Source organism: Papio anubis, chromosome X, assembly GCF_008728515.1.
Source record: "Papio anubis isolate 15944 chromosome X, Panubis1.0, whole genome shotgun sequence".
Classification (NCBI taxonomy): domain Eukaryota; kingdom Metazoa; phylum Chordata; class Mammalia; order Primates; family Cercopithecidae; genus Papio; species Papio anubis.
This window is the reverse complement of record NC_044996.1, coordinates 113582039-113596141: the sequence shown is the minus strand read 5'-3', so window position 1 is coordinate 113596141 and position 14103 is coordinate 113582039. Positions and strand designations below refer to the sequence as shown.

The 14103-nt window shown below is 35.0% G+C and overlaps 1 protein-coding gene across 1 annotated transcript in view; it reads right to left on the bottom strand.

Annotated features, from left to right (window-relative positions):
• The window catches only part of DMD (dystrophin), a 2174064-nt gene that overhangs the window by 786844 nt on the left and 1373117 nt on the right, over nt 1-14103 (bottom strand). The window lies entirely within an intron of this gene.

The window sequence follows — 14103 nt, the reverse complement described above, 5'->3', positions numbered from 1 at the left end:
GGAAAGAGAGAACCTGTCATTCTTTGTCAATCAGCTTGGCATGTACTTGACAGCATGTAGTTGTAGTGAAAGCGAGCTGTGTTGCAGTGGTCTGGCAAACCTAATTGTAGATAAATAAAAGAACAGTCACCCAACATGAGAAGAAAGACAAAGAAACTCAACGGAACAATGTTGTGTTTTTCCATCCATCAGCCTTCATTTGTCAGAGTCTTTGCCTGACAATCTGGGCCACAGAAATCAGGCTTTAACACAATATTGACTCCATTTCATATTTTGTTTCTTGCTACCCTTTTTAGCAAACAGTTTCTATATGGAATGAGAGATAGTGCAGTCAATGTATGCGCCCAAGGCACATTTATATTAAAGGCTTACTTTGGTCTTTTCGTCCCAGAAATCACATATTTTTTTGTTTGTTTTACTATAATATTGTAATTGTCAGCTCTTGCTGCAGTAACAAACAATGACAAAATTCCAGTGACACATAACAACAAACATTTATTACTCACTCATGTGTCTGCAGATCAGCTGCAGCTTTACTCCACACTATGAATCAAGTTAAGGTCTTTTCATTCTAGACTATGGATCTGCTCTAAATGTCTTCTCATCCCAGGACCCCAGCGGAAAGAGCAGCTTTTATATGGCATATTATTCTCTCATGGTGGAAGATAAGAACAAAGGGAACCAGCAAATCTTGAATTACCTTTAAAGTTCCAGCTAAAAGCTGCCACACAGTCCTTTCTGCCCACAGTCTATTGATCAAAGGTACACAGTCAAGCCCAAAGTCAATGGGAAGGGGAGTATATTCACTGCAGGGAAGCCATATTAAGAGAGGAAATGAATAATAATGGACTAACAAATCAATCATAGTATCCACAAATATCTTAGGAGTTCATTGATTACAAAATGCATTTTTTAGTATTTCAACACCTCTGAACTTGAGATATGTCGTACAATAGATAGTGTTTACAAAGTCTAGGTGTTTTGTGTGTGTGTGTGTGTGTGTTTTTTTTTTTTTTTTGCTTTCTTTGTTTATATAACAATAGTGGCCCTTATCATCAATGATAGATTAGATAGAAAAACTGCTGATTGTGAGGATTGACAAAATAGCCAAATGACAGAAGGCACTCTTTATAAATAAGTAAATTATCAGTGGGAGCTGAGTTATGAGAACACGTGGACACATAGAGGGGAACAACACACACTGGGGCATATCAGAGGGTGGAAGTTGGGTGGAGGGAGAAAACCAGGAAATATAACTAATGGGTACTAGGCTTAATATCTGGGTGACAAGATAATCTGTACAACAGACCCCCATGACACAGTTTACCTATGTAACGAACCTGCACATGTACTTAAAATAAAAGTTAAAAAAATTAAGTGAATGGAAACTTGTGTTTACAAAAATGTTGTCATTTTTATCTTGAATTTCTTTTTTCAGTAGCAATATTTATATCTCATTCAGATCAACTCATTTGATTAGACAACCAAGCATTAATAGTAGATCCTATGTCTACTTATTCATATATTCATATACATTCATTTATAAATATACATTCATATATATTTAGAAGACCAATTAGAATACATAAGTGCCATTCCCTTATTTAAAACTTTTTTGTAGCTCCTCCACTACAGTTCTGAGGGTGGTATACAAGATCCTTCTTTCCTCTGGCTTTTGTTTTCTATTTCTACTCCATTATTTCCCATTTCCCTACATGATAGCTCCATACTGCTTCTGCTTCCTGTCTTTGCATATTCCATATTCCCTCTTGGAATACATTCCCTCTGCCATCCATCCCCTTATAATAAGGTGCATGAGCTGTTTCTGCTACCAGCCTTTCTGTCCTGACCTTCTTGTCTATCAAACACAAAACTAATCAGTTCCTGCTCTGTGCTCCATTGTACATTGCACTTGACTAGTTGTTATACCTGACACGCTCTAAGTTTAATATGTATTTGTGTGTCTGCATTCCCCATTCCTACCCCAGGCAGTGAAACATAGTAAGCATTGAATAAATGTTTGTTGAATGAACAAATAAATAAATAAATGTTTGAACATACATGGAAAGGTTGTTTATGTCCTCCTTATAATGTGCTTTGAGATATATATTCTTTATATATAATCATATATTCTAAGGTTATTAGTAGGCAAAATGAAGAAAATTTAAAGATATTAAGTACAAGAAAGGAAAATAAGGAAGAATTTTTCCCTGCTGTACTATTTCTATGAACACCAAATTTCTAGTTAAACACATGCACACACAATCAGCATGATGTTGAATTAGAAATATAATGTTGAATAAATCAATTATTAGAAAATGTAAATATATATTAATTTGCCTCTGACTTGATACTTTTACACTCAAAGGTTTTTGTTTTTTGTTTTTTGTTTTCTTTTTTTGACCTCTTTTCATCACTAATCTTTGCTTCACTGCTTGTTGGATCAGTAACTGCCTATTATTAGTAATGCCATTTAATAAGAAATAAATAAAACTAAAGATGCTTAGAGTTACTCCATTTCAAAAACCTATCAGGGCTGAATTTCAAAAGAGACTATGATATTCTCCTACTGTTAGTGAACCATTACTCCCTATTACCTAATTAATACAAGTTATTTTCTTAAAGTTATACCTGACATTGCAGTGAACTATCAATACTATGAAGAAAATAAAACTCTTCTTGTATCATAAGGATCTTTACACCTGGTGCACAATCTTGCATTGGAGGGGACATTAAGAATAAGGCACAGGGAAAAAAAAAAAAAAAACCTTAATGGAAATGTTCTATTATTAGAAATGAGGCTTTTTGGTGGAAATCCCTTGACGACTTTCTTGTCTGAATGTTCTTTGAAGTTGAACACTTTCTCCTTACAAAAGCCGGCCACTATAATTAGCTGTGTTTCCATTTTAGTGGTGGCCTTCTTCACCTTATCTGAAATCATATAAAGATGTGAGGCCATTTGTGAGATAAAAGGTTTTCTCAAACCAATTCTCTGACCTGGATATCAGAGGTTTGGCAATCAGAAACCCACTAAGAGAAACCCTCAGAGCATTTTCAAGGCTATGTAAAAATTTATTTGCTTTTCTGTGAAAAGAGATAGGATTTTCTCTCATTTATATTCTGTAAGAATATTGTAGAATGTATTTGAGTTCAAGAGGAGGAGAATTAATTAACATAATATTAAGAAGCATGTCAATTTTGGAAAGAAATAAGCATATATGTACATGTGCATACATGCATGCATACACACATACACACAGTATACACAATAGATTAAGAAAGGAAGTAGAGATTTGGTGACACATACTTCCTGGATATAATCTCAACTCTGCTATTTGCTAGCCACATGGTCTTGGATAATTGACCTAATCGCTCTCAATTTCAGCATCTGTGAAATTAGATACAACTTTTTTTGTAGGAGTGTATGTGTGTGTGAAAAGCACAGTGTTTGACATATAGTAAGTATTTTAGCAACTGTAGCTTGTTAATATTATCATAGCAGTTAATATCACTATAGCAGTTACTTGCCATTTTCAGCACAGCTAATGATTTTAGTACCATTTTCTAATCTTTCCATCTCATGTGGTTTCTTTGGAGTTGTTTCTTGCTTTGTTTTTTAGCTTTTCTATGTCACATTTTATTTTCATGGAAAAATAACAAATTTTTAAAATTTATTTTACATATTCTTTCATTTTTATCATAATTGTCAGTTCTTATAGTTTATTTTCCTTAAACTCACTTAAGAAAATATATAGTAAAGAATATTTTCAGTGAAGTTAATTGGATTTACTACAGTTGACCCTTCAAGCAATAATATCTTACCCTTAATAACTGACCTATCTTTGAACTAATAAATTCAACCTGCAAATAAATGTAGTGAGGTAAATTGTAGAAATTTATCTTCAAAATGGTCTTTCTAAAGTGATCTATCAAAGGTGCATTTAATTAGAGGTCCAGTTCTCCAAAAATGTGCCAAGGAAAAGTAACCACAAAGAATTTAGAGCTGAAATGAATTCTTTCACCCATTGCTCTATTTCTATAGAACTGAGAATAAATCTCATCTAGGTACTTAAAATCTGTATTATGTCATTGAAGGATGAAAAGATGACAATAGTGATGATAGAAGGACACGGTAATAGGAAACATTTCAATAGAGGGAAATGATGTGACTATGCAATGTTCATTCACCAGAGGACTAAATCTAGGGCTATTTTGGTGACTTGAATGGGGAATATTCTACTTCCTGCAAGTGAAAAATATGGACATTTCATTTGGCATGCCACCTGCTCTTCAGTCCATCATCTAGCAAGCACCTGCTTAGTACTTTGGAGCTCTAAATAATACTTGGACTACTCAAATATCAGCCTTGTTGCTATTTCTGTTTATTTGCCAATAACAATTTTATTAATTAAAATTCATATGTGAATGTCTTAAGGAAATTCCTTGTAGTAGTCAAAGCAGACTCCTGATCCTATCTATCTGCCAGTGCCTTCTGAATAGTGGTATCTATTCTTCATGATTTTTGGAACTATTTATGGGTGATTGAAGAACATGGGGTAGATAGAGAAGGATGCTAGTCATTTGGCTGCATACAGGAAACACAGATGAAATTATTGACTATTTCTGTTCATTTGCTAAAGGTATAGAATTTACAGTGGATTGTACATATAAGCATTTTAAAGGAAGAAATATCAAGCCTTTTGAATTTGTTACAGTGTTGCAGGACTTTTTAAAAATCTTAAGAATTTTTATCATAGAGAATGAATTAATACCCTTATAATTTTAGGTTTGTTTCTTCCATAATAACTATCCTTAAAGATTGTGTGTGTGTGTGTGTGTGTGTGTGTGTGTGTATTCCTTGATTTTCCAGAGCAAACATTCACATTGATTTGTTTTACTGACCTTGATATAGTTGCTCCCGTTTTAAGATATATCTAGTAAGTTTACTGTTGTTACCTAAATCTGTTTGCTGAATTTTAAAAACGGAAACATGTAGTAAATTTGGGGGAGCAGAAGCTAGTATTTACAAAGTAAACTGAGAACATTGGATATAAACCCTCATTTCATTTTAACCTCCAATGAAGGATATATTCAGTGTTAGTATTTCTATTATTTCTTTAGTTTCCTTGCTAATCTGTAATATATAACATGGTGGCACCCCTTTTCATATAATTCTCTCCTCACTTCTTTTTTGGGTTTTTACATATTCTTGTTTCAATCTCTTCTGCTCTTTCTATTTTTTATTGGTTCAACTTTCTTCTCTTATCCTGTGGAGGTGAATACCTAATTCTGGCTCTGTCCTCAGTCACTCTACAAGTATCACTGGGACAATATTGTCCAACTACTGTTTTTACCTCCAAACCTGTATTCTTAGCTTTACCCCTAATCTGCACACTATACTTGTTTTTCCAATTACTTTCTGTACATTTGCATCAGTGTTACTCACAGGCACCTTGACTCATGTGTCCAACCTGTAAACATTATTGCTTCCATGTACAGGCTCATCTATCTTCCCTATTCCCCTAGACAGTTTCTCCCATGTTATAAAATCTTGGTGATTCTGAAAATTTTCTTTTTCCCCATCAAGTCCTGCCAGTCCTGTATCCACAACATAAGAATGATACTGCCTGAACATCCATGCTGCTCCTGTTTGTTCAATAAGTACTTGGACTTCTAAAGGAATATCCTATGTTTCTTCCACCGGCCCCTTATCCTTAAAATCTTGCCTCCAATCTGCCGCTAGAGTTATCATCTTAAAAGAGTCAAATCAGGGTTGGTATCCAAGAAATATTACAAAGTACCAAGTTCTTGGTGTATACAATCAACTTGAGAGAAAGAGAGGGAGAGAAAGAGAGAGAGAAAACTTTATTCTGTCCTCTACAACACCTGAATGATTCTGTACATATTTATGTTAACAGAGCATTGTACTACTTCAAATCCTTATACAAGCCAAACTCCTCGCCGCCTTTTGGCAATTGAACTGGCTTTTCCCTCTGCCTGAAATAGTCTTCAGTATGTTGACATGACTCATTTCTTCACTTCATTCCATTTCCTGAAGAGAGGAGCAGTCTTCTGTGCTTACAATGCCTAAAATAGAGCCCACTGTCACTCTCTACTTACTCTTTTTAGTCTTTCTTCATAGCATACATACCTACATGATACACTGATACATATACAGTATACATACTACCATAATAAAGTGAGTCACATGAATTTTTTGGTTTCTTGGTACATATAAAAGTCATGTTTATACTACACTGTAATCTATTAAGTATGCAATAGTGTATGCCTAAATACTAATGTACATGCCTTAATTTAAAAATATGTTATTGCAATGTTCAAGCTGAGAGCCAAATCAAGAATGCAACCTATTTACAATAGCCACAAAAAATAAAATATCTAGGAATACATCTAACCAAAAGGTGAAAGATTTCTACAGGGGTAACTACAAAACACTGCTGAAAGAAACCATAGATAACACAAACAAATGGAAAAACATTCCATGTTAATGGAAAGGAAGAATCAATATCGTTAAAATGGACATACTGCTTATAGCAATCTACAGATTCAATGCTATTCCTATCAAACTACCAATGTCATTTTTCACAGATTATAAAAAGCTATCCTAAAATTCATATGAATCTAAAAAAGAGCCTGAAGAGTAAAAGCAATCATAAGTGAAAGGAATAAAGCATGATATTAACCAACTTCAAACTATACTATAAGGCTACAGTTACCTAAACAGGATGGGACTTTCACAAAGACAGAAACTTAGACCAATAGAACAGAATAGAGAACCCAGAAATAAAGCCACATACCTACAGCCATCTGATCTTTAACAAAGTAAATGAAAAAATGGGGAAAGGACTCCCTACTCAATAAATGGTACTGGGATAGCTAGCTAACTATATGCAGAGAAATGAAACTGGACTCCTACCTTTCACTATATACAAAAATTAACTCAAGATGGATTAAAGATTTAAAAAAATAAAATCTCGGCTGGGTGTGGTGGCTCACACCTGTAATCCCAGCACTTTGGGAGGCTGAAGCAAGCAGATCACAAGGTCAGGAGATCGAGACCATCCTGGCCAACATGGTGAAATCCCGTCTCTACTAAAAATAGAAAAAAATTAGCTGGGCAAGGTGGCGCGTCCCTGTAATCCCAGCTACTTGGGAGGCTGAAGCAGGAGAACCGCTTGAACCAGGGAGTTGGAGGTTGTAGTGAGCCCAGATAGCATCACAGAACTCCAGCCTGACAACAGAGCGAGATTCTGTCCCTGAATAAATAAATTAAATTAAATTAAATCTCAAACTAGAAGAATCCTAGAAGAAAACCTAGGAAATACTATTCTAGACATCACCCTTGGGAAAGAATTCATTACTAAGTCCTTAAAAGCAAATGTAACAAAACCAAAAATTCACAGGTGGGATCTAATTAAACTAAAGAGTTTCTGCACAGCAAAATAAACTATCAACAGAGTAAACAGACAACCCACAGGATGAGAGAGAATATACACAAACTATCCATCAGACAAAGATCTAATATCCATAATCTATAGGGAACTTAACAAGCAAAACACAGATAACCCCATTAAAAAAGTGGGCAAAAGACATGAACAGATAGATACTTCTCAAAAGAAGACACACAGGTGGCTAACAGATATGAAAAAATGCTCCACATCACTCATCATCAGAGAAAAGGAAATCAAAACCACAGTGAGATACCATCTCACACCAGTCAGAATACCTATTATCAAAAACTCAAAACATAATAGATGTTGGTGAGACTGCGGAGAAAAGGGAACATTATACACTGTTGGTGGGAGTGTAAATTAGTTCAGCCACTGTGGAAAGCAGTTTGGAAATTTCTCAACTTAAAATGCACTATCATTCGACCCAGCAATCTCATTACTGATTATATATCCAAAAGAAAAGAAATCATTCTACTAAAAAGACACATGCACTTGTATGTTCATTGCAGCACTATTCACAATAGAAAGGCCAAGGAATCAACCAAGATAACCATCAATGGTAGACTGGATGAAGAAAATGTGGTACACATACAATATGATATACTACACAACCATAAAAAAGAATGAAATTATGTCCTTTGTAGCAACATGTATGCAACTGGAGGCCATTATCGTAAGTGAATTAGTAGGAACAGAAAACCAAATACCACATGTTCTCACTTATAAGTGGGCCTAAACATTGGGCATTCATGGACATAAAGATGGCAACAGTACATACTGGAAACTAGTAGGGGAAGAGATAAGGAAGGGGCAAGAGTTGAAAAACTATTAGATACAATGTGCACTATCTCAGTGACAGGATCAGTCATACTCCAAACCTCAGTATCACCCAATAAGTATATAAATGTAACAAACCTGCACATGTACCCCTTAAATCTAAAATAATAGTTGAAATTATTTAAAAACTACTTTGTTGCTGAAGCTTGCTAACAATCATCTGAGCCTTCAATGAGTCTTAATCTTTTTGCTGATGGATGGTCTTGCCTTGATGTAGATAGCTGCTGACTGATCAGAGTAGTAACTGATGAAGGGTGGAGTGACTGTGCCAATTTCTTAGAATAAAACAACCATGAAGTTTGCTACGTTGATTGATTTTTTTCACAAAAGATTTTTATGTAGCATGTGATGCTATTTGATAGCATTTCACTCACAGTAGATCTTTCAAAAATGAGGTCAAGCCTCTCATACCCTGCTGCTGCTTTACCAACTAAGTTTACAGAATATTCTAAACCCTTTGTTGTCATTTCAACATTGTTTACAGCATCTTCACCAGGAGTAGATTCTGTCTCATGAAAACACTTTGTTATGTTCATCTATAAGTAGCAACTCTTCATCCATTGAAGTTTTATTATGAGATTACAGCCATTCAGTTACACCTTCAGGCTCCACTTCTTATTCTAGTTCTCTTGCAATTTTTTCCACATCCACAGTAACTTCCCCCACTAAAGTCTTGCACCCTCATAGTCATTCATGAGGGTTGGAATAAATTTCTTCCAAACTCCTTGTAATGTTGATATTTACCTCTTTCCATGAATCACAAATTTTCTTAATGGCATCTGGAATGGTGAGTCCTTTCCAGAAGATTTTCTGTTTACCCAAATCCATCAGAGGAATCACTGCCTAGGGCAACTATAGCCTTACAAAATGTACTTTTTAAAGAATAAGACTTGAGAGCTGAAATGACTCCTTGATCCAAGGTCTGCAGAATGGATGTTGTGTTAGCAGGCATAAAAACAAAATTAATCTCTTGGTACATCTTCATCAGACCTTTTGGCTGAGCAGGTGCATTATCAACAAGCAGTAATATATTGAAAGAGATTTTTTCTTCTGTGCAATAGGTACGGCCAATGGGCTTAAAATATTCAGTAAACCATGCCGTAAAGAGATGTGCTATCATCCAGGCTTTGTTGTTCCCTTTATAGAGCACGGGCAGAGTCTATTAGCATAATTGTAAGGGCCCTAGGATTTTTGGAATGGTAAATCAGCATTGGCTTTAATTGAAAGTCACCGATTGCATTAGCCCCTCACAAGAGAGTCAGCCTGTCCTTTGAACTTTCAAAGCCAGGCATTGATTTCTCTCTAGCTAGTCAATGAAAGTCCTAGATGGCATCTTTTTCCAATAGAAGACTGCTTCATCTACACTGAAAATCTGTTGTTTAGTGTAGCTACCTTCATCATCTTAGATATTAACTTGATCTTCTGGATAGTTTGCTGCAGCTTCTCCATCAGCACTTGTTGCTCCACCTTGCACTTTTATGTTATGGAGAGGGTTTTATCCTAAAGCCTCATGAACAAACCTCTCCTGGCTTCCAACTTCTACAATTTCCTCACCTCTCTCAGCATTCATACAACTGAACAGAATTGATCCTTGCTCTGGATTAGGCTTTGGCTTAAGAGAATGTTGTGGCTGTTTTGAACTTCTGTCCAGACCACTAAGGCATTCTCCATATTAACAATAAGGCTGTTCTGCTTTGTTATCATTTGCATGTTTACTAGACTAGCACTTTTAATTTTCTTCAATAATTTTTCCTTTGCATTCACAACTTAGCTAACAGGCACAAGAGACCTAGCTTCCAGCCTATCTTGGCTTTTGACATGCCTTTCTCACCAAGTTTAATCATTTCTAGCTTTTGATTTAAAGTGAGAGGCATGCAACTCTTATTTTCCCTTGAACACTTAGAGGTCATAGTACAGTTATTAACTGGCATAATTTCGATATTGTTATGTCTCAGAATAGGGAGGCCCAAGGAGAGGAACAGAGGTAAGGGAATGACTGACTGGTCAGTGGAGAGTTCAGAATACATACATTAATGGATTAAGTTTGCCATCCTATATGGGCACTGTTTGTGGTACCCCAAAACTATTAAAATAGTAACATCAAAGATTACCAATTACCCGTCACCATAACAGTTATAAAAATATTGAAAAAGCTTGCAATATTGTGAGAATTATCAAAATGTGACACAGAGACATGAAGTAAGCACATGGTGTTGGAAATGTTGCTGATAGACTTGCTTGATGCAGGGTTGCTACAAACCTTCAGTTTGTAAAAACTGCAGTATCTGCAGAGCCAATAAGGCAAAACTCAGTAAAATGAGGTACACCTGTACATATACATACATGTGTCTAAATATCCATTCACACATATGCATATGTGTATATGTGCATATTATACCTATATGTTGATATGTGTATTATATGTCATACCTAATACACATATATATGTATATACATGTATATCACACACATATATTCATATTGTAAATTGAAAAGTTTCTAGTGCTGTATCCCAATCTTTATGGTGGGCCATCCAAATCATTTGATAAATATATTGAATAGATGATGCAGCAGCTATCTTTTGAATACATACTCCATTTTTAGAAATATAAATCTTTTTTAAAAGTTGGAATAATATATGAAGTTTGGTGTTCAGTGCAAAAGGTTTTAACATATAAATACTATGAAAAGCAAAAGTTGCATCAAGTGTATCAAATACAAATTATATGTATTGGGGGACAGAGGGACATGTTAAATTTAAGGGAATCTGAGGAGAATATTGACTTCCTGTGTTCAATGAGTGAAAAAGAAAAGTGAAGTGGGAGTGTTTGAAAGGAAAGATGAGCTTTTCCATGCTAGGACAGCACAGGTTTTAATACTCATAGAAGTTTTTAGTTTTGTATAGGAAGTATGATCCTCCAGCCCTTCCAAGTTTACTCTTCTACTGAAATTACAAATGAAAACTAATAAATGTTTACTATGCTTCAAGTGCAATAGTTATAAAGTGTCTGATTAGCGGTCCCACATTCAGATGTTTGTTATGTAAAATATTCATGCTAAATAATATAAATGCTAAAACATTTGTATTTATGATTTTCCCGTGGTTTGCTAGATGGAGATTAAATTATCCAAATTCAACTGAGAAGAAAAATACGGAATAAATGGAATTTTAGTTTAAAGGAAGTCAATGAAAGGATTAATTAAGTATAAAATAATCCCATTTTAATTTATCATAGAAATGGGTTTTCTGAGACATTGTTGTAATCAATAATGTGAAGATGTAAAATTTCCCAAAAAATCGCTAAAGGAAATCCAAAAGTAGAAAAGTAGACTCTGTATTTAACTCTAGCAGATTATTTAGAAAGAAAATAATCTGTGCCATTAACCTTTCAACTGTCTGCATGAACAAATGTCTCTAGTAATACACACTCTAACTCAATTCCCATAGGCTCAAAGTTGCAACAGTATTTATTTGCCCATTCAACAATTTTTTGTTTAGCACCTACTATGTGTTAGGCACTTCCAGGAATGTGAGTGAACAAGGTAGTTATGGGCCTTACTCTTATAGAGGATAATTATTTAGGAATGGTCAACACTATACATATACACATAGTTTGACTAATTGTGATGTGTTTTGAAGGAGGAAGCAAAGGAATTGGAACAGTTTAAATAAGACTGTAGGTTGGCAGTGGAAACAATAGTCTTTGCTATCATTTTTCAAAAATTCCAATGAATGGGAATGACTACTGTTGCATTAAGTTGCGTGTCTCCCTCTGACCCATAGTGATTCTCTATTATCAGAGAGGTAGGACATGTTTTCCAGCATACGTGATAATGTCAGATTCAGATGGTGAAAGTAAAATTCTTAATGCTTAGAAATCACATAATTTGATCAAGTCATTTAGATATGTTATTAAGTTGTTGTAAGATACGAAGAAGTAGCTGTTACTACTGCCAATAGCATAAACTTTGGATTCAGACCTAGCCGTGTTTGAATATTAACTGTTCTACATCCCACGAGGTTGTGGGCAAGCTATTCACATCATTGTCACTACCATCACTACTATCCCATCCACCCTTGATTCATTTTCTTATCTGTAAATTGGCAATCTGTTTGAATCAGGGTGGGGGAAGGGAAACAGTACTCATTATACAAATGGTAACTATGCTATCATCAATAATATAGTCTACAGCTATGGTGAAGCTAATCAGAAAACATTGTCTATTACCAGTAATTAGCAATATCAATAAATATCACAAGAAAAGTCCCAGCTGTCAGTGAATAAATAGAAAATAGTGATTTGTCTTAAGAGAAACACATACAAAACGAATGGTGGTGACAGTGCTTTAAGTTAACTCATCAGTTTATATGTGTAATGCATATATAATTTCAAATGTATAATTTAGACATTGTACATGGATTTGGCTTGGTACTTTATGGTATACATAAATGATAAATGTATAGGTTGAAAATTCAGTTACTTTTTTTCCTTTTCTTAAATCATTTTTACCTTGGGGAAGATACGCTCTTTTGTCTACTTCCTTAGAATAATATATTTTATTTTCTCTTAAAGTATTTTGAGACCATATAACCATTTACTACACCAAAATTTTTTTTTACAAATGGGGTATTCAAGGGTGAATTTATAGTGGCTGGGGACCTATTCAGAATTCAGTAAGTAAAACTAGATTTTCTGATCTGAGATCAGAGCTATTTCTACCTCTAGCAAAGACATACAGTCATTCCGGGTGCTGCATTTTCAGGGAACAATGTGTTTTCTTGGCAAGGGGCAGTAAGACCATCAATTAGTAGTTCTACATGTAAAGTAGTTAAACTCCTGTTATAAAGGAACTGAAATTTGCATACATAACCATTAACACATGAAGTTAGTTATATACAATTTTGACCAAAGTGCCTGTTTGCCGCTGGTATTTAGTATAATAAGAACTGGAGAAAAATAGTCTATCTCAAGACTATGTGCTGAGCACCCATAAGTTGCAAGACAACGTACTGGGCAGTTTGAGATTATAGTAATTTGGGATTTCCTACTGATGAACTGAGAGGGAACAGGTACAAACACAGTATACAAAGGAAACAGTGGCATGAAGACACTTACACACAGCAGTGCTGGGAGGCTCCGGGATAGGAGAGGGAGGAAGAGAGATGTGGGTTAATCAGGAGCTGCTCTCTGGGGAAGATTGTCCAGGCCCTGACTGATGCCTGACATTGATTAACTGATGCTCTATCCTAGTGTTTAACAAGTGTTCCATCCAAAAAGTCTTCTGTAATATTTAACTTCACTTCCGTCAGCTTCAATTTCTGCACATTTCTTTTGTCCTCTTGTCAAGAGAGCTAGGCAGCAGATAGTAACAAAATGCTTATATTCATATACCTAAAGGATTTTTTTGTCATGCTTCAGCCTTCTCCAGACTGAAGAAAAGCAAATAATACAAAAAAAAAAATCATTCTTCGAAAGGCCTATTTGACTCATTAATAAATAATAAGCTTTGATACTGTACTTTAAGTGTTTACCCTTTGGAAAGAAAATAATTTTGACAGTGATGTAGAAATAATTATTTGATATTTATTTCAAAACAAAATTTTTTTTTTAATTGTAAATTTTTTTTTTAATTTATTTGTTATTATTATACTTTTAAGTTGTAGGGTACATGTGCATAACGTGCAGGTTTGTTACATATGTATACTTGTGCCATGTTGGTGTGCTGCACCCATCAACTCGTCATTTACATCAGGTATAACTCCCAGTGCAATCCTTCCCCCCTCCCCCCTCCC